The following is an 18450-nucleotide window of genomic DNA, read 5'->3' on the forward strand; positions in this document are numbered from 1 at the left end:
TTTGATCTTGCAGACTTTCCACATGTAAAACTCCAATTGACTTCAGCGCAAATGAATGAACTGCAGGATCTAATTTAGCCTGCTGAGGTTTGAAAAACAATCTTGCATGCTGCCTGAACATTTCTGTGCATTTCAGGGATTTCTGAAATAGTTTGCCTAATTCAGTGCCAAATAATCATTTGTAAATAATTATAAGTATAATGTGTAAATATAAATAGAAGGCGCACATTAGATGATAAACAGATATAGAGAACTAACGATTATCTAACCTGACTTGATGAAGGCTTTATTAAATGGAACATCATACATGACATTACCAAAGAAAGAGCTGTGATTGATGGATGACATTTGCACAATCATCTTGTTCCAGATACTACTGGCACAAGCAAAAAGGCTCTTTTGGCATTCAAAACCCACTTGGGAAATATTTGCCCATTACCATGCTGGAGAAGAGTAGAAGAGGCAAGGATACTCCCCAGAGTAAGATTCAACTAAACCTGGAAACCTTGTTTTGTTCTTCTACCATGCCCTACTTCATTCAGAAAATACCTTGCACCTCCTCAGCAAGTGAGCTACAGTTCTGGAGCTACCATCCACCAGTTCTCCTCAGCTCTGCTTCATCTCCACAGCAGATCTGGGCTAGATAATAAGGATGAAGCCACATGAGGAAAAACAGTGCAATCACAAAACGAGAGTCAGTGTTGCAATGCAAACATATGTTGGAAGCATACTGAGGCTGCAGAGATCATTCTGTTATTAATTTTAGGATACTCGTCCATTAGCTTGAATATTGTTTTGCATATACTTCTTTTTAAAAACAAACTAATAAAGACTATTTCCACTATGTGCATCATACCCACAATGACCCTCCAACTAGGATGGCCCACACAGACTGATAGAGAAATGGACAGCCAAGAATCAGAGAACCGCGGCCTAAGCTAGGTTCAGAAGGACCTCAGGAGGCCAGGAAGTCCCACCTCCTGCTCAAAGCGGGACTAATTTCAACATGAGATGTGGTTGCTCAGGGCCTTGTTGAGGTTGTCCAGCTCGCTACAGGCATTCAGGCTAGTGGCAAAGAGAAATTATGCTGGAGGCTTGCCAACAGCACAGGAATGGTAAAATCTGGGAGCCCCGAGTTGCATTCCAGCTTGGGAGGGACAGGCTCCCTTCCCTGCTCTCAATTCCACTGCACAGCACTGCTGCAGCTCAGAGTGATGCCCTGGGACAATACAACAAGGGTTGCCTCTGGTTTGGCCTCCGGTGCACCCAGCTAGTGACGGCTCAGTTGTTCTGTGAGGACGGTGTACGGAAAGTCTGATCATGGGAAGGAGCTGTGCAAGGCGGAGAAGATGAAATCTCTGGAAAAATTTGCTGTTAGGCCTTAGTAAATCTCTATGGAATATTTGGTAACCACGTTTTTTTCCACGTCTTGAAACAGTCAACCAAATTTAAAAGGCTTTGTGAGTATGGCAAAAGGCACATACCTGATTCAAAGGCAGAAAGATCTGTCTTTGCTCCAAAACCTTTTAAAATACAGCGGTCAGATTTTAACTTTTTTTTTTTTTTACATAAGCAGAAAAACATATTTTCACTAGCTTTCTTCTTATAAATAGTTTAATCACTTTCCAATTAAAAATTTTAAAAACAAAAACCACCAAAAACTAGGGACTAACATCAGATAAAAATAACTTTAACCTAAATACATTAAGTTCAGCAAAGTTCTGGAAAAAAAAAAAAAAACAACAGAATCTTACAACAGGAAGTGTTAGGAAACCTTCAAATGGGCAGAGCTGCCTGTCCTGCCCAAAACATTGTTTGTTAAGCACTTTGGAGTCCTTAGAAGTGAACAGAACCACATAACTGAAGCTGCTGGACTGCATTTCTCTGCTGCAGTATCTTACTGTTAATTATTGCTATAAACCACAGCTGACTAGTGGGAGCACCAGTCAAGTATGTTTTCCTCTGGAACTAAACTCCGTGAACAGAAAAAATTCTGAATATGCATTGCATCAGGATTAAAGACAAATTTTAACGTTTGCTTCCAGAGAAAATGCTGGTGCATTCAAACCTTATTAATGTACAGGGGAGAGAGTGCCAAAGGACAAGAGCACTCCACAAATACAGCTGCAATTCCATGAAGTCAAAGCAAGCAGCTCCTTGTCCACAAGATGAGGTAAGGGATGTAGTGTAACAGCCCACATAACACAAACAGATCTTGCAGCTCTATCTTGTGCCATGAGGCCCCAAAACTAACAATATTAAACATACCACACTTATAGCTTCTGTATTCAGCTTGGATTTTACTTGTGGATTTTATCTGACAGTTCTAAATCCTGGGGTTTTTTAAAGAAGTATTCTTTCTACCATCATTATTATTAGGGTTGGGGTTTTTTCCTGAGCTTCAAGTATGCAACGTTGCTAGCTGGTAAGGGATAACTGATTAAACTCTCCATCCTGTCATATTCAGCAGAAAGTTTGCTACTGATTTCAGAGGAGCAAGGTTTTCACCCCACAGGAAATCAAGGTAAGTGTGAAACAATACTCATTTCATCCAATTAAATAGTCCACAGACATTTCCTTTTTGTGTCAGAAAAATACAGCTGGGAGGATATGTAACATAAAGCACAAAAAAGGTGCTGTAACACAGAGTGAGACAAGGGGGCCAAAGCTGTAAATTCTTTCCATCGACATGGTAATCTGTATTTGTAAAAGGCCAATATTGAGCAGGCAGTGAAAACAGAAACGCATAACCACATCACATCACTCCACTGCCAGAAACATTCATACTAATTTCCACCATCAAACACACAGTATGATTACTTAAAGGTTTTTTTAACCAATCCTACTTATAAAAACAAGATCCTCAAGATGGTATAACTTCACATTTTCATATTCTGTAACACAAATATACATCAAATTGGCAACAATCTGAACCTTGTGTACAAACCTCCTTCAGGGTCATTAACACAGAATCAACTCCTTGCAGTAAGTAAACACTTCTTTTTCTTGGTTTTTATGTTAAAAATTGAAAATTAATCTTGCAAGTCATTTTGAAGCAGCAAAACAGGGTTGACAAAGCAAGCACTGTAGTATGATATCTTTTATTAGGCCAACTTAGAGTTCAAAAATATGCAAGCTTCCTTGACCACACACAAGTTCATGCATGCAGAACTCCAGGCTGGACCCATAAAATGTATTCAACTACTTGCTTTGTCACTACATATATAAATATAGGGTATATATGTATATAATGCATATGCATGCACGCTTGAAAGGCTTCAGAATAAACTGTTCATTGATACAGGTTTAAAATAAGAACTCTGAAGGACTTACGTCGGTTGCCATGTAATCTTGCTATGTATCACTGGGTTTAATAAAGAAAATTTAGCAGTGCGCAAAACAAATCCTGCTTCTGATATCTAATGAGGTCTAATTCCTGTGAAAAAGCTCATGACTCTTAGTAATAGTGTTAGCAACCATAGGTTCTTTGCTGCTAATAACAATGGGAATACCTGGCAAAGACATAGCACTGTGTTTCGCATCAAGTGTTTCACAAGGAACCATACAGAGGGCCACTAACCTTGTAATAGCTATGGTACTTCAAGATGCTTTATGCAGGTAAAATGCACTCTAAATGGGCATGTCTCTTCCACGTAAGAATTCCAATGTTTCTAATGTTGCTATGTGTCCACAACAAGGTGTGTGCATAACCTGCTCACCTCTGCTTTTCACCCCACAAGCATGTCAACAGATCACCACCCAGTTCTTCAGCAGCTCTCGGTCCACATGACAAGCCTTCCACCCAGGGAACAGAAAGGACGCCTGTGGGAGCCACATACAAAGAACCAAAGAATTACAGTGACGAAGGCAATCACTCTTCTTTCTTCAAGTTCTGGCACCTGTGAAATTGTTTCTGGGCATTTCATTAGGAGTGCAGTCACACCAGTAAATGCAAGCTATTCACTGGAACAAAAACTGAAGAACCAGTGTCCTTCAAGACTTTGTGCAACCAGCACAAGTACTGTTTCATAAACGTGAGTATTGGTGATCAAGCAGTGTCTCTGCAGCCCTCAACCCTGCCAGCACAGCCTGTGGCAGCACCTTGTGCTCTAGTTGTATATGCCTTGAGATGGGTTGGTGGATCTAATGTGATAACATCAAACGTGGCTCTGATAAAGTCTGCTAACTCATTGCAAATGAGTTTGAAGTTGATGCTACATCCTTTTAGATTTGATCCTGAACAGCAAAGGCTGTTTGAGACCAAAGTGCATCACAGTTTTGCAGAAGAGCTTTGTCTGGCTAAGGCAACGCGTTCACGTAGGGTCAACGTTTTGATCCTTCTACCAGTGAATTGGGTCATGGGAAAAATATCTATATCAGTGGATATACTGATTAATAAGAAATCTGAAACCACCTTTAGATTAAATGTAAGATGTGGCCTCAGTGTTACCCTATCCACCTGAAAATAATACGGAGGATTAGACATAAAAGCTAGAACTTTATTTATCCCTGAGCTGAGGTAATGGCTACTAAAAATGTGGATTTCGTTGGCAGATGATTTAGTGAACATGATGACAGATGCTCAAACATGGTTCCATTAAAGATAAAAGCAACATGCTTAAATCTCATGAGGAGGGGTTTTTTCTTATTGGTAGAGAATGTATGTCAAGACCTTTAGAAACCTAGGAACCACATAATGAGAAAATAACAAAGAACCAGCACTCATAAGCGTCTGGCTGAAGTTCCCACTAAATGGGCTTTGATAGATCTTTTTTTTCCTGGCAAGAAAGACACCAGAAGAACTGGGTAGATTGTAGCTCCTCACCACAATATATGATGAAAAATACTTCCTGTAGCCAAATGAAAAGCCAAGGAGAGGACTTTCTCCCTAGAAATATGGGGGGGGGAGCGGCGTGGTGACTAGAGTGAATCTAGTCCAGAGATCTCATCTGAGAACATCAATACTATCAGAGGCAGAAGGAGGAGATGCAGATATAGTATAGCACAAAAATATTGGGACATCATATTCCTTGAAGATGACAGTTTTATCAGTGGCTGAGAAGATACTGAAGATCTAAAAAGTAAAATTACTTGGGCTTTTGCTTCTGAGAGTTCAGCCTCCACTGCCTGTTGCAGTGCCAGCTGCAATACACCAGTTCAGTCGGCCTTGGTGTTTTGTGCCCTTTTCTTGTTTGGTACCATTGAGAGTGACTTTAAAAGCTGTCCTCCCTTTCTCTCTGGGCCTCAGTGACAGCTGGCTGCTTCCACAGTACCAGTCTTCTGAAAACACTGGTCTCGGGTGCAGCTGATGACAGTGGGTGGCCTCAAGCCCTCTCATTAACAGGACACTAGAGGACAGAAACAGACACTTTAACATGTGGTTCTTCCCATCAGAAAGGAAATGTCAAAACAGGTCAGATGAATAACTCCCCAGAATTACCTGCTCCTTTTCATTAACCATAAACGTTACCTAAGATGACATGCTTAGATACAAACATCCATATTGCAGACATCTGCATTTAGATCAGAAGAATTCCACCCCAGACATCTGCATTTCAAAAGAGTAAAACATTGGTGCCTGATGTCACAGACCCACCTAGGAAGTGATACTGTCATCACAGTCCTACATATTACAAAGACTGACAATTCTGACTCCCAAGTCTTCTCTGAGCATTCACAATGAATGTTAAACCGTATATTTGGAAGGAATGTGGACTATTTATCAAGAGGGGAACAGAGATTATGGACACCATGTCATACTTCTTTTACATATGACTTAAAACCTGGGAAATTCATAAAGCTGGCCATTAAAAGAAATCACACATATAATAACTACTATTTTACTTAATTGCCAACGAACACAGAGAAACATCTACCGTAACAAAAAATAGAGCAACTATGAAGTACAGTGGTAATAAATTATCCCTAACTAATATATCCAAGCAAACACTGGGGATGATCTATTACTTTGCCAAGGAACCAAAAGGTAGAGATTTGCAGAGTCTGGGGATGCTTTTCAGCCTCGGATGGAGTCCTGTGCAGAGAAAGTATATGTTCTGTAATTTAACAGACTCAGAGAAAAATAAGCTTTTTATCTTGCTTTGTAACAAGATTCCTACATAATATTTTCATAATTAAAAATGAGGAGTGGGCAGGTGAGAGGCAGAGCTGTTCCCTGCGAACAAAGAGATGGGAAAGAAAGGCATAATTGGGGCTCCTACTTCCAGTTCCTCTGCACAAGCTATAAAATTGCTGTAATGTCTTTCTCAGATAACTCTGTTATTCTATACTGTCTTCCAAGCTAGAGTAGGCCTACAGACCTCCATTTTGATACATTTACACTGAATTAACATTAATAAATGATGAGGAGTACAATGAATGATCTGTTCAGCTGACCACATGTAGACACCTACAAAAGATTGAGATTGTCTCTGAGCTCCATGGATTGTATTGACTACTTTGACTACAAAGGGCATTTAGACACCCAACTCACATGTGGACACCGACATTTACCCCAAAGGTAAGTAATTAAAATCTCTCCCAGGCCTCACAGCTCTCACTGGCAAATAGGTGAATATACCAGAGTAGCTTAGTAAAGAACTAAATGATCTTAACAAAATGGAGAAGTGGTCTGAAAACGCTAGAAGGCAATTCTACAGAAACAAGAATAAAGGTCTACACTTAGGCAGCTCATGAAAGATGAGGACGATAGGCTAAGGAGCAATTCTGAGGAAAAAAATGACTAAACTGAAGGTTAATCAACAACATCATATGGTTATGAAAAAAAGCAGCCGTAATACGATGGGATGTACACCTGACAAGGCATATGAAGGAATCCTTCCATTCTGTTTGGCACAGGTTACTTTGCATCCAGCTTTGCTTATTGTACATCAGGAAAGACAAAAAAACAAAAGTAAAGCTGCAAGAATAGCTGGAAGTCCAGAAAAATAAGTTATTCTCAAGCCACTTCAAGCCATGATCCAGAGGAAGTAGTTTACTTGCAGCAAAAGAGATACAGGTTACAGATTAGGCTCGTACATGTAACTTGCACATGTCAAAAAGAACCATTTTCTAAAATGATTAAACACTGGAATAAACCACATTGAGAGGTTCTAAAATCTCCATTCTTGGAGGTCTTGGAAAGCAGGTGAGTCAAATATCTGTTAAGGAGAACGTAGGTATATTTGATTCTGCCTTGATCAGAGGGAAGGAATAGATGGCCTCAGATCTGTTCTAGGGCTGCTTTCTGTAATTCTTTGGTAACAACCAATTTTAGAGATACAGAAGCAAAAACAGGACTTGTCTTTGACTACAATAGTGTGACATATCCAGAATCAGGACACCCTGACTTAACCCATTCTTTTAAATAACACCAGCCAGTAATATTGACCTATTCTTAAGAGAAAAAAAAAAAAAAATCTCTTTTAAATCGTCAAATTTGAAAAATATATCATAGAATAGTTTGGGTCAGAAGGGACCTATAAAGACCATCTAGTCCAATCTCCCTGCCATGGGAAGGGACTTCTTTTACTAGATCAGGTTGCTCAAAGTCCCACCCAACTTGACCTTGGAGACTTCCAATGACAGGGCATCCACAACTCCTCTGGGGAACCTGTTCGACTGTCTCACCACCTTCATAACAAAAAATTTCTTCCATATGTTCAATCTAAAGCTACCCTCTTTCAGCTTTAAACCATTGTCCCTTCTCCTTGTCGCTACATTCTCTCTCTGTCTTTCTTACAAGCCCCCTTTATATATTGAAAGGCCACAGTAAGGTCTCCCCAGAGCCTTCTCTTCTCCAAACTAAACAACCCCAACTCTCTCAGCCTTTCCTCATAGGAGAGGTGCTCCAGCCCTCTGACCATTTTCATGTCACAACTCTGGACCCGCTCCAACAGCTCTATGTCTTTCTTGTACTGGGGACCCCAGAGCTGAACACAGTACTCCAGGTGGGGTCTCAGGAGAGCAGAGTAGAGGCGGAGAATCACCTCCCTCAAGCTGCTGGTCACACTTATTTTCATACAGCCCAGGACACAACTGGATTTCTGGACTGTGAGAGCACACTGCCAGTTCATGTCCCATTTTTCAGCAACAGGTATCCTGAAGTCCTTTTCTGCAGGGCTGCTCTTAATCCATTCACCCCCCAGTCTGTATTGATGTTGGGGATTGCCCCAACCCATGTGCAGGCCCTGGCCATTGACCCTTCTGAACTTCATGTGATTTTCATGGGCCCACTCCTCAAGCCTGCCAAGGTCCCTACAGATGGCATCTCTTCCCTCTAGTGAATGAACCGCACCACTCAGGTTGGTGTCATCTACGAACTTTCTGAGGGTGCACTCGATCCCACTGTGTCATTGATGAAGGTATTAAATAGCATTGGTCCGAGTACAGACCTTTGAGGGACACCACTCATCCCTGGTTTCCACTTGGACATTTGGCATTGACTGTAATTCTTTGGACACTGGCCATCCAGCCAATTTCTTACCCATCTACCAGCCCATCCATCAAACCCATATCTCTCCAATTTACAGGTAAGAATGTTGTGGAGGGTTGTGTCAAAGGCCTTACAAAATTCCAGGTAGATGACAGCTGTAGCTCTTCCCTTGTCCGCTGATGCAGTCACTCCATTATAGAAGGCCAGTAAATTAATCAGGTATGACTTGCCCTTGGTGAAGCCATGTTGGCTATCTCTAATCGTCTCCCTGTCTTCCATGTGTTTTGACATATCTTCCAGGAGGATCCGCTCCATGATCTTACCGGGCTGGAGGTGAGGCTGACTGGTTGGTAGTTCCCAGCATCCTCCTTTTTACCCTTTTTAAAAATAGGTGTAATGTTGCCCTTTTTCCAGTCACCAGGGACTCCACCTTACCATCACGATTTTTCAGATATCAGGGAGAGTGGTGAGTCAGCTACATCAGCCAGTTCCCTCAAGACTCTGGGATGGATCTCACCAAGTCCCATAGACTTATGTATGTTCAGGTTCCTCAGGTGGTCTTGAACCTGAACTTCTCTTACAGTGGGAGGGAGTTTGCTCCCCCAGTACCTGCCTTGAAGTTCAGGGGCTTGAGAGATGTGGGAAGGGAGATTACCATTGAAAACCGAGCCAAAAAAATTGATGAGTACCTCAGCCTTCTCCACGTCATTTGTCACTAGTCTTCCTGTCTTATTTATCAGTGGGGAGGGTACCACTTGCAAATTTAAAAAGTGCCTAACCACATTATCGTTGAATCTGGAAATACAAACTGAGTAATTTTATCATTTTAATGTAGAAAAATCAGACTCACGTTTACAGCCACATCAATTACTTAGCACAATAAATATATTACATAGCAAGCAGCGATACAAAACCATGCATGCAATTTCATGCAGTACTTTTGTACCTTTTTAAGTTGCCTGTAAAACCCCTGAAACAAAGATACCAAATAAAACTTGAAAGAATGCAGCAGTATTACCTCTGTCATACGTAAAGATCATTTTCATTTTCTTCAGTGACTTCCCTGCAGAATAACATTAACACAGACCTGGAAGTATGATCTCATCCTTCAACCTTTTCAAAACAGATGGGTTGGGGGATCACCATGAAAACTGCAACTTCATAATCTAACATAACAGCTAAAACCATGTACCTTCTCAGAAACCCTGCCAATCATTTGCACTGAATTAAGGCAATTTCCTAACATTATATTTCAATGACCTTGTGCCCAGGGTCAAAAAATTACTTTGTCATTTGTTCTAGATAGTCCAAGCACATACCCACCACTTCAGTGGCATCCTATGGCAATATTACAGAGCCTTCCAGCAAAGCAAAGTTTGTGAGGAGAAGTATAAGACAAGCACATTTTAAAGCCGAGTGGTTTTTTACATCTGTGTGGGCTTCACCTGCCTATGCTGCTTCTTTTCTGCAGCGAAGTATCATGTTACTGTTATCTATTTCTTAGGTGTTTTTACAAAGTTTTAGAAATCAAGTGAATTTCCTAATTCAGATTCAGGACAGACATTCTTATGTGCATTGTAGAACTCTGGGGAAAAGTCTAGTATAAACGGTGTGTCTCACGCTCTGCATACTGCTGTAGTTGGATACATACAGTGGCTCTTCTCTGTGTCTTGGGAAAACCCCCTTCAAAACTAACATTCGGCATGCTGGGCTTTTATATGCCAAGCCTAAAAAAGTATTCACACATGCTACCAGATTCTAATATTATAAATTAAAAATTTATAAGGTCATCAGATCTATCAGTTTACAATAAATTTCCCATGCCATTTCTGGCTTCTATAACCCCTCAAGTAGTAATGTAGAAGCCAGTAGCTCTGGGACAGGCACTTTCTTCTGGAACTCCACCAGTGACACTCGCCATGCACATCCACAGGTACTGTAGCACAGATGGTTTAGCTGTGTTATCAGGTCAAATACATCCTCAGGATTTGTCTAGACAAGGCACTTTGAGAAAACTAATCTGGATCTACCACGTGAAGTGAACTACATGACACTGAATTTACACTCTGAGTAAGTATCTGCACAGGTGTTTAATACTATTTGGCAAATATGCATCAGGAATCTATTGAGATTAACTTCACTGTCTCACAGGTAAGAGTTTTTGCCCTGTTTCCTAATAGGAACTCCCTTATGTGAGCCATAAAGCCTTCCTCTTTCTTAAAATTTTGGCAGGGCTGGGAAAGGCTCCATCTAAACTCACAGTTCTTAAGCAGGCAGCAAGAGGAATGATGGCAGTTAGGAGAAAAGTGAAAATCCAGCAGATTAGAAGTTTATGCTTACATTTGGGGTCATAAATGGAGGCATTTAGATACTGCACATTTAAATAGTGCCCTGCTGATCACAAGCTTTCTTAAAATTCAAATTAACTGGGCATTCCCAATGTGGAGATATTACCCTTTTCCATAAAAATTAAGAGACCATAAGTGATTTGTTTTGCACCTGACACAGAAAGCAAAAAGTGCGTAACTTAACATCAGACATATAAAATACAGAAGTCTGTATCTGACCTGTCAGATCAAACTCTGCATAAATGGGTATTTGTGGGTGCAACTCCCCTCTAAAATGGACTAGATGAATTACATACTCAAAGAACCTACTTCTCTGACTATAAAGAAGTGTGATGTGACACGGTGTATGCTGTACACCTCGAAAGATAAATTATATTAATCTGCATCAAGTTTTCCCTAATATTTGTTTCATCTGGGCATGCCCTACTCAGGATGATCAAGTTAATGACTGTAGGTTTCAGACCTCTGGCTGCATGTTGTATTTCCCCTGTCCGTCTGCAGGGCACCTTCTGTGCATTTTCATCACATACCTGAATGCAAGTTGTATTTTAATGGTTTATTCTTTCAGTGTGTTCCAGAGATCCAACTGTTTCATTTTTCTTTTGCTACAAATAGCATCTGAATGTCACTAGGCTCAAACAGGAGTGTCTCAAGACACCATACTCACCTACAGAAAAGATGGATGGAAAAAGGCTCTAGGGCAGTGCCTCATATCAGATCATTCTAGCAGCCCCGCTGCCTGGACTGTGACACCACGTTAACCCTGACAGATGTACTTCAGCTTGTGAGCCCCACTTCTTCAGTCTGACTTCAGCCAGGTTGGTGCCTCCCCTCCCAGCAGTGTCTTTGCTTGAGGCCATAGTTTGGGAACTGCTGCTCCAGGCCTCATAAAGACTTGAATTAAGTGTATACAGTCTTTTCTGGATGAGACTAGGTGGTGACATACTAATCTAGTTTCCTTCTACAACAGGGTAACAGATGGGAGAAGCAGGAGGTGTCATATCTTGACTGTTTTTGACACTGACATGTATTATTCTTCTACCTAAGACAAACACAGTTTAAAGGAAACTACTATAAGATGAGTACAAACTCACTGGGAAGTCATTCACTAAAAGCATTTTATCAATGGTTAGTTATTGAAATGGAAGGATATGTAGAGTGGGATTCCCCAGGAATCTGTGCTAAATTTGGGACTTCTCACTACTTCCGTTAATAACCTGAATGAGAGAAGATAAAATATGCTTATTCACTACTGCAGATAATCCCATGCTAATAGAGGCTGCCAGCTCACTGGAAGATAGGAATGAAATTCAGATTATCTTGAAAAATTGGAGAAATAGTCTTAAAAATAGGTGGTGAATCAGTAAGGACATATGCAAAGTCCTGCACTTTCACACTGCACAAAGACAAGCTAGGCAAGAATTGGTAAGACAGCAGCCCTGTAGAAAGGAGCTAGGGGAGCACAGCCAGTATATAGTCAACTGTGCTGCTTCAATAAAAAAAAAAAAAAAATTAAAAAGCAAACCCCATAGTGGGAATCATGAAAAGTAAGACAGCCTTTAGGAGGCTTGATTCATCTGCTCCCTCAGCAGCAGCAAACTCCTAGCCAGAATGATGAGTCTAGTTTGAGATACGGCAAAAGAGAAGTTGGACAGAGCTTAGAAAAGAGAGGTAAGAATTGTCAGAGGTCAAAAAAAATAGAGGACACCTATGAAGGAAAAGCAGAAGGATTGGCGTGGTTTAGTTTTCAGATGACTACAGAAAACACGGCAAGAAAAGACTTCCAGCGTGAAGGATGGTTAAAAGCTGGCATAGTTTGCATGAGGGGTGTGTGAAATCTCCATCCCTGGATGTCTTCAGGAACAGGCTAAACAGAAAAGACAGGGATAGCAGGTCACCAGCCCATAGGGAGAGGTTCAGTGATCTTTGAAGTCCCTTCTAACACTGTTTTCTAGGATACAGTCATTCTGCATCTTCTAAAATTTTGTTGTGAGTAGTTGTGTTTAGACTAATTGTGCAAAGACCAGCATTTCTCATTCAGCATCCTTGAGGCTTGAATGAACCTGAGCTTTTTACTTCTTATAAATTCAGTAAGTCTGCTAGTTCTCAGAGTTCACTGCACTAAAGCTAAGGCAGTTAGACAGCCTGCTTTTATAATGCTTTCATTGAATAAATTTGCACAGCTGCTACCTAGAGTCTACATTATTGCTCAGCACCACTTTGTTAATTTGGAATCCAGATCTGGTGACTGATTTAGGAAAACAGTTCAGCTAATCCCTAGTGAATAGAAATCCTCAGCCTAAGATTGTATGGCTCACCAGATTCCCACATGTGCAAATGCAGCAGCTGCCTTGCAAAGGGAAGTTAAAATATCGAGTACAAACTTTAGGGGGTTTTCACATGACATGCTTATTTTCCTTCCTCGGAGATCTAGGGCTCCAAAAGGAAGGAGTGGAGACAATCACAAACTTTCCCAGTAGACGACTTTTGTAGTAAGGTGGCAAGTGCACGTACGTATTCTAGAAAGCTCTCCGAGAGAGCTATTCTAGCAGGAGAACATTCAGAGCTACTGTTAAAAAAACTAATTCTGCTAATTAGCCTTGCCTCATTTCTTCAATCGGCCGATAAAATTAGTGTGCATACCCATGTGATATTGATAACCTATATATTTTAAAACTATTTCGATGTAATTGCCTTCTGCATGATAAAACACATTCGGGCAGAGTGCTATGAAATATAATTCCTCAGTGAGAGCTTCTGGGGAAGGCATCCGTTGTTATGGGAAGGCCCCTGTGCAGATTGCTTCCTGCTTGATAGGAAGCCCTTAATTACCTCACAATCTGTTGAGCTTTGGGAGAACACACAGGACCCATTTCTTCACTCAAACTTGGCATGAGTTGGGCAAGCAGCTGATTTGCCTGGGATGTTGAGATAAGCTAGTCAGTCAGATGTATGTTATATATTGTACCTGCTCCTCCATCCAAATCTAGAAATGAATTAATACATGTAATGAAAATAACTATTTTAATTATGACAACAGTGAGAAGTCATCTCTTCCTCAAAATTATTATAAAGAAATAGTAACTGCTCTCAGATAAGTCCCTCTTGAGTGGCATCGCATTAGTGAAGGGTTGTGGTACAGCTGAAACTAGTTTCTACTGAGACAAGCATAAAAATTCCACCTACTCATACTTGTGAGAATAACCCTCAGCTATGATTCTTTGTTTTGTTACATTAATCTGAGTTTTGAGAGCACTATTAAAGTTGTCCGGTTATATATTGATCTATAGATGACCTGCACACGTCAGGCACGTGCCTCCTTCTCCTCATTCTTGCTGTGCCCTCCCACCCCACTTTTCTTCACTTTCCCCCTCCCACACTTTCTTCCACTGTTTATGAGATTTCTTCTTTTTCCTTCCAAATGAAGTTGTATGGGATTAACCTTGGAGGCTCTAAGTACCTTTTCAACACACTGATGCTTCTCTCCTGTCCTCAGGATCTAAGAGATTTACTTCTACAGTACTCTCACCTCCTGCCAGTTACAAAATGGAGCTCAGTTCCCTAACAGTGCAGTGCAGCACACGAGTCCAGAACAGCTGAAATCCCCTCATTAGAAGCAGGACATTCTTGTCCAGGATTACTTTCTAGTAATGTACATTTACAGGTGCAATGAGAGATCTTTAGTGTAATGCCTAAGAAAAAAGAAAGAGGCTCAAATTCTAAAGCTACTCAGATAGTTACCTCCTACTATCCAACAAGAAATATTTAAACAGGAATCAGATGCCCAAGGATCCCAGATGACATTTGGGAATCCAGGCCTATGGTCCTATTTGAGCAACCCAAGCACCAATTAATTCAGGATGTTTTCAGATGGGTGAGAGTCCTGTGTGGAAAACTTTGCCAAAGCTTCTGAACTAAACATACTTCTGGGCAGTGAATTACATGTTGCTGGTCTGTTTCCTGAAATCTGTATCAGAGATAGCCGATGTGTACTAGAAATGGTTGTGCGTTACACGTGGAAAGCAAGGGTCTATACAAAGATGTGTCGATTGTGTTAACTTAGTTACAGGTTTTGGAGCATCACACGTAGTTGAGCCACTCACTTGAACTGTAATAAAAACCAAGGTGCGTTTACTAAAATAAGGTAACTCTTCCGTGATGAGCAAATACTTTCTGAATATCATTTTACACTGACATGTTTTTAATAACTAACAAGGTATTTTTTCATAACATTTTAGAATTTTTATCTGTCTTGCTTACATCCTTAGGCCATCATGGCTATGACACAGCATGCTTACAAGTCTCCATAATCACTGTAAGTCAGTGTAGAGAACTGCTATAATGAGTTTGATGGTTTCTGGACTCACCAAAAATGACCTTACCCAATTAAGCTTCGAAGCCAAGCAGGCAACATACAAACAAGAACAGGGTGTAACAGCTGATTTAAAGAAAAAAAAAAAAAAAGTACTTATTAAAGTGAAGAAATGCTAATTCTAAGGACACAGTCTTCTCCGACAGATGTTTTCCCCAACACCTTTTTGTTTCTTTGTGGGGAAGAATGCAATATAAGGAAAAAGAGACATAACTGGTACAGTACCTATAAGCTAGATGCTACCATAGCCAGACTTCAGGGACCTAGCCTCCAAGGTAAGCATACAAAGCCCCAAATCAAGTGCTTCCATTTTGCTGTGAAATAAGTGAGAAAATCTGGACTCTCAGCAGAGTGACAAATACCTAGTTGCACATGAAGTCACATGGAGCTAGGTGACAAAACAGGGCAGGCATGTGAAGCTTCTGAAATCACATTGCATGCCTTGAAGCAAGAACTGAAAACCAGTTTGAATTCTAGGCTGGAACCCAGGACCATCCTTAAGCACTGAGCATCGCTGGTATGAGCGAGCACTTCAGCAGCAGCAGTACTGTTACATTTGCACACTGCGGATCCCCCCCAGCCACAAACACATACGTCTCACTGCCCAAACCACTTTCATTTCTATCTATGCAGATGCACCTTATAGATATTGAACAAATTTTCTCCATACATTAGTCCTGTAGTACACTAATCATTTCGGTTAGTCTTCCCTGAATTCCCGCTAGAGCACTTACTAATTCATGACTGAGAAGCAATATTAATTAATATATTATAATGAGGAAATACACATTCAGATGTATGCAGAGAAACCTTTTTTCCCTCTATTTACTCTTAATTTACATCTTGATGAGTCAAATCCCCACTGTTACATTGCCAAGTCAAATAAAATTTCACCGGCGATTAAAGTTGTCCCATGGGATTGTACAAAACACACATCTTTAATGAATTTTGTCCACTAAATGCACATGGCCGAGAACGAACTGCATTTTACATCTCTAAGCAAAAGTAATGAAGAAAGTATCTTTTCAGAGCCATCAGTATTTCAGAGTGCAAATAATTTTCAGTTTCAATAGATGAATTTGATGTCTTTGATATAACTCTATGTATAGCTCTATTTAATAAGTCTAAATTATTCTCCTGGAAGTAATGTTCCACACTCACAGATACACAAGGCACTCCAGCAGCTTTCAGCTTGCTTGGGAGCTCTAAAAGGCCACGGCTGAGGCACAAGCAACTCTACTTTTGAAAAAATAATTTAAAAAATAAGTTTGTGGCAGGTGTTATTTTTATTATTTTGCCCTTTAGTTTCCAGAAATGGGCCCGATTCTGCCTGCACAAAGGCACGGGTGGGATGAGGTCTGTTAGCAGGAGTATTTCGGGTCGCCACCGAGCTGGTGGTGCTGCTCCGAGGGACCCCTATGGGCGGACCGAGGACCCCCCAGAACGGAGGGAGGGAAACCACGAGGTGCATCGGGCGCGGCCGTGGGAAGCCTGAAGGGGCTGACGTTTTCAGCCGCCCTCGGAGCTCTGGGCTGGACTGTGCCTGTCGGACGGAAGGGCTGGGGGAGCCCCGCGGTAGCGGAGCGGGGGCAGGGCGGCGGCTGGCCGTGCCCAGCCCCGGCAGCCCTCCCGACGGCCGGCCCTTCCCCGCACCCACCGGCCGTCCAGGGGGAGAGGAGGGCCGGGGCCGGGTCGCGGGTGCCCCGCTGCGCTCTCCGCGGGGAGCGGGCAGGCAGAGGCCGAGGCTCAGCCCTACGCGGCCCGGCCCCCCGTGCGGCCGTGCCCGCCGGCAGCTCCCCCGGCCCAGCCCGGCTGCTCCCTCCGCCCGCGCTGCGCTCCGCCAGCCGGCCCAGCGCTGCCCCAGACCGTCCCGGCGCCGTCCTGCCCCAGCACAGCCCAGCCACTATCCTGACTGTTCCAGCGTTGTGCCAGCACAGTCCCAGCACCATCCCAGGTCCTTCCAGCACCGTCCTAATTGTCCCAGCACTGCCCCAGCACAGTCCCAGGATTATCCTAACTGTCCCAAGACTGTCCCAGTTCTTCCAGCACCGTCGCAGACGGTGTCAGGCAGTCCCAGCCTGCCCCAGCTTTGTCCCAGCACTATCCCACCTGTCCCACGACAGTCCCACACTGTCCCAGGACAGTCCCAGCACCGCCCCAACCATCCCAGCGCTTGCCGGAGCGCAGTCAGGCTGTCCCAGACTTTCCCAGCAGAATCGCAGATTGTCCCAGCAGAATCGCAGACTGTCCCAGCATAGTACCAGCACTGTCCCGGCTCCTCCGCCAGTACCCATCTTCCTCCCGCTGGGCCCCCGGGTTGCCTTAAAGCGAGGGTGGCCCTCCGGGTACCAGCCAGGCGGCACGAAACGGAGGGACTCGGCGAGGGCATCCCTTGGGTGACAGTCCGAGGGCCCCGGGACAGCCCACGGCCACTGCCACAGAGACAGAGACGGGAAAAGGAGCCGGGGATTCTGCCGACAGGACCTACGAGTTGCTTTGCAGCCCAGCTGCAGTGTTTGCAGAGTTACCGAGCGCAGGGAAACGCTACGGCTCGCCCCGGGGAAGTCCGAGCACAGACAAAACCGCAGCTCGGGGTGTCAAGTTTGCAGAAAATGGCCGAACACAAATTTATTTTGCATTTTCCTCCCGGAAAAGGAAAAGGATAATAAGCTGAACCCGGGAGATAAATGACTGGCGGTAAATACTGACCAGCGGCAGCAGCTGGAGACGAATCACCACACTGCCAGCACTTCAGTTGCAGCGTTTTGGAGGGGAGGGGGAGACAAGCGAGATCTCCGGGCTGCCGCAGTGCCTGCACGCCCGCTGCCTTCGCTGGCTCTAGTGTTTGCGAGAACAAAATAAGAGGCTGGTGCAGAGAAAAAATAAAAAAAAAAATAAAACAAACAAACAATAACCCACCTAAGAAGCACTAATGACTCGAAAGCACTGCAGCCCTGCAGACCCGGCTCGTCCCGGCTGGGGAGCGCAGCGCAGGTGGCAGCGGGTGGCGGCGCAGCACCCAGCGGTGCCCGGTCCCTCTGCCCGGCACCGGGCGGCCAAGGGGCACGGCGGGAGCGAGGCAAAACGAATACCGGCCGCGGGGAGCGCCGGCTGCCGGGACGCTCGTCCCCTGCCCCGCGGGGCAACCTGCGGGCGATGCAGACGGCGACTCGGCGGTCCGGCGCACCGCGGCCGGGCGGCGGCTGGAGGGGGGCTCCCGTTCTCCCGGCGTGACCGAAAGTCCGAAATTCCCCCAAACGCACACGTTTTGGTTTCAGAGGAGTGGGATGGAAATG

At 43.3% G+C, this 18450-nt stretch overlaps 1 long non-coding RNA gene across 9 annotated transcripts in view; it reads right to left on the bottom strand.

Moving 5' to 3' along the window:
• Positions 1-18450, bottom strand: part of LOC121083418 — a 92168-nt gene that overhangs the window by 16174 nt on the left and 57544 nt on the right. For 7 of the 9 annotated variants that reach the window (XR_005826353.1, XR_005826352.1, XR_005826355.1 and 4 more), the window contains one exon: positions 3720-3822. The exons of the other annotated variants lie outside the window; for them this stretch is intronic. This is a non-coding gene — a long non-coding RNA (uncharacterized LOC121083418). The remainder of the gene's footprint in view (positions 1-3719; positions 3823-18450) is intronic. 9 annotated transcript variants of the gene reach the window in all.

This window comes from Falco naumanni, chromosome 2, assembly GCF_017639655.2.
Source record: "Falco naumanni isolate bFalNau1 chromosome 2, bFalNau1.pat, whole genome shotgun sequence".
Lineage (NCBI taxonomy): Eukaryota > Metazoa > Chordata > Aves > Falconiformes > Falconidae > Falco > Falco naumanni.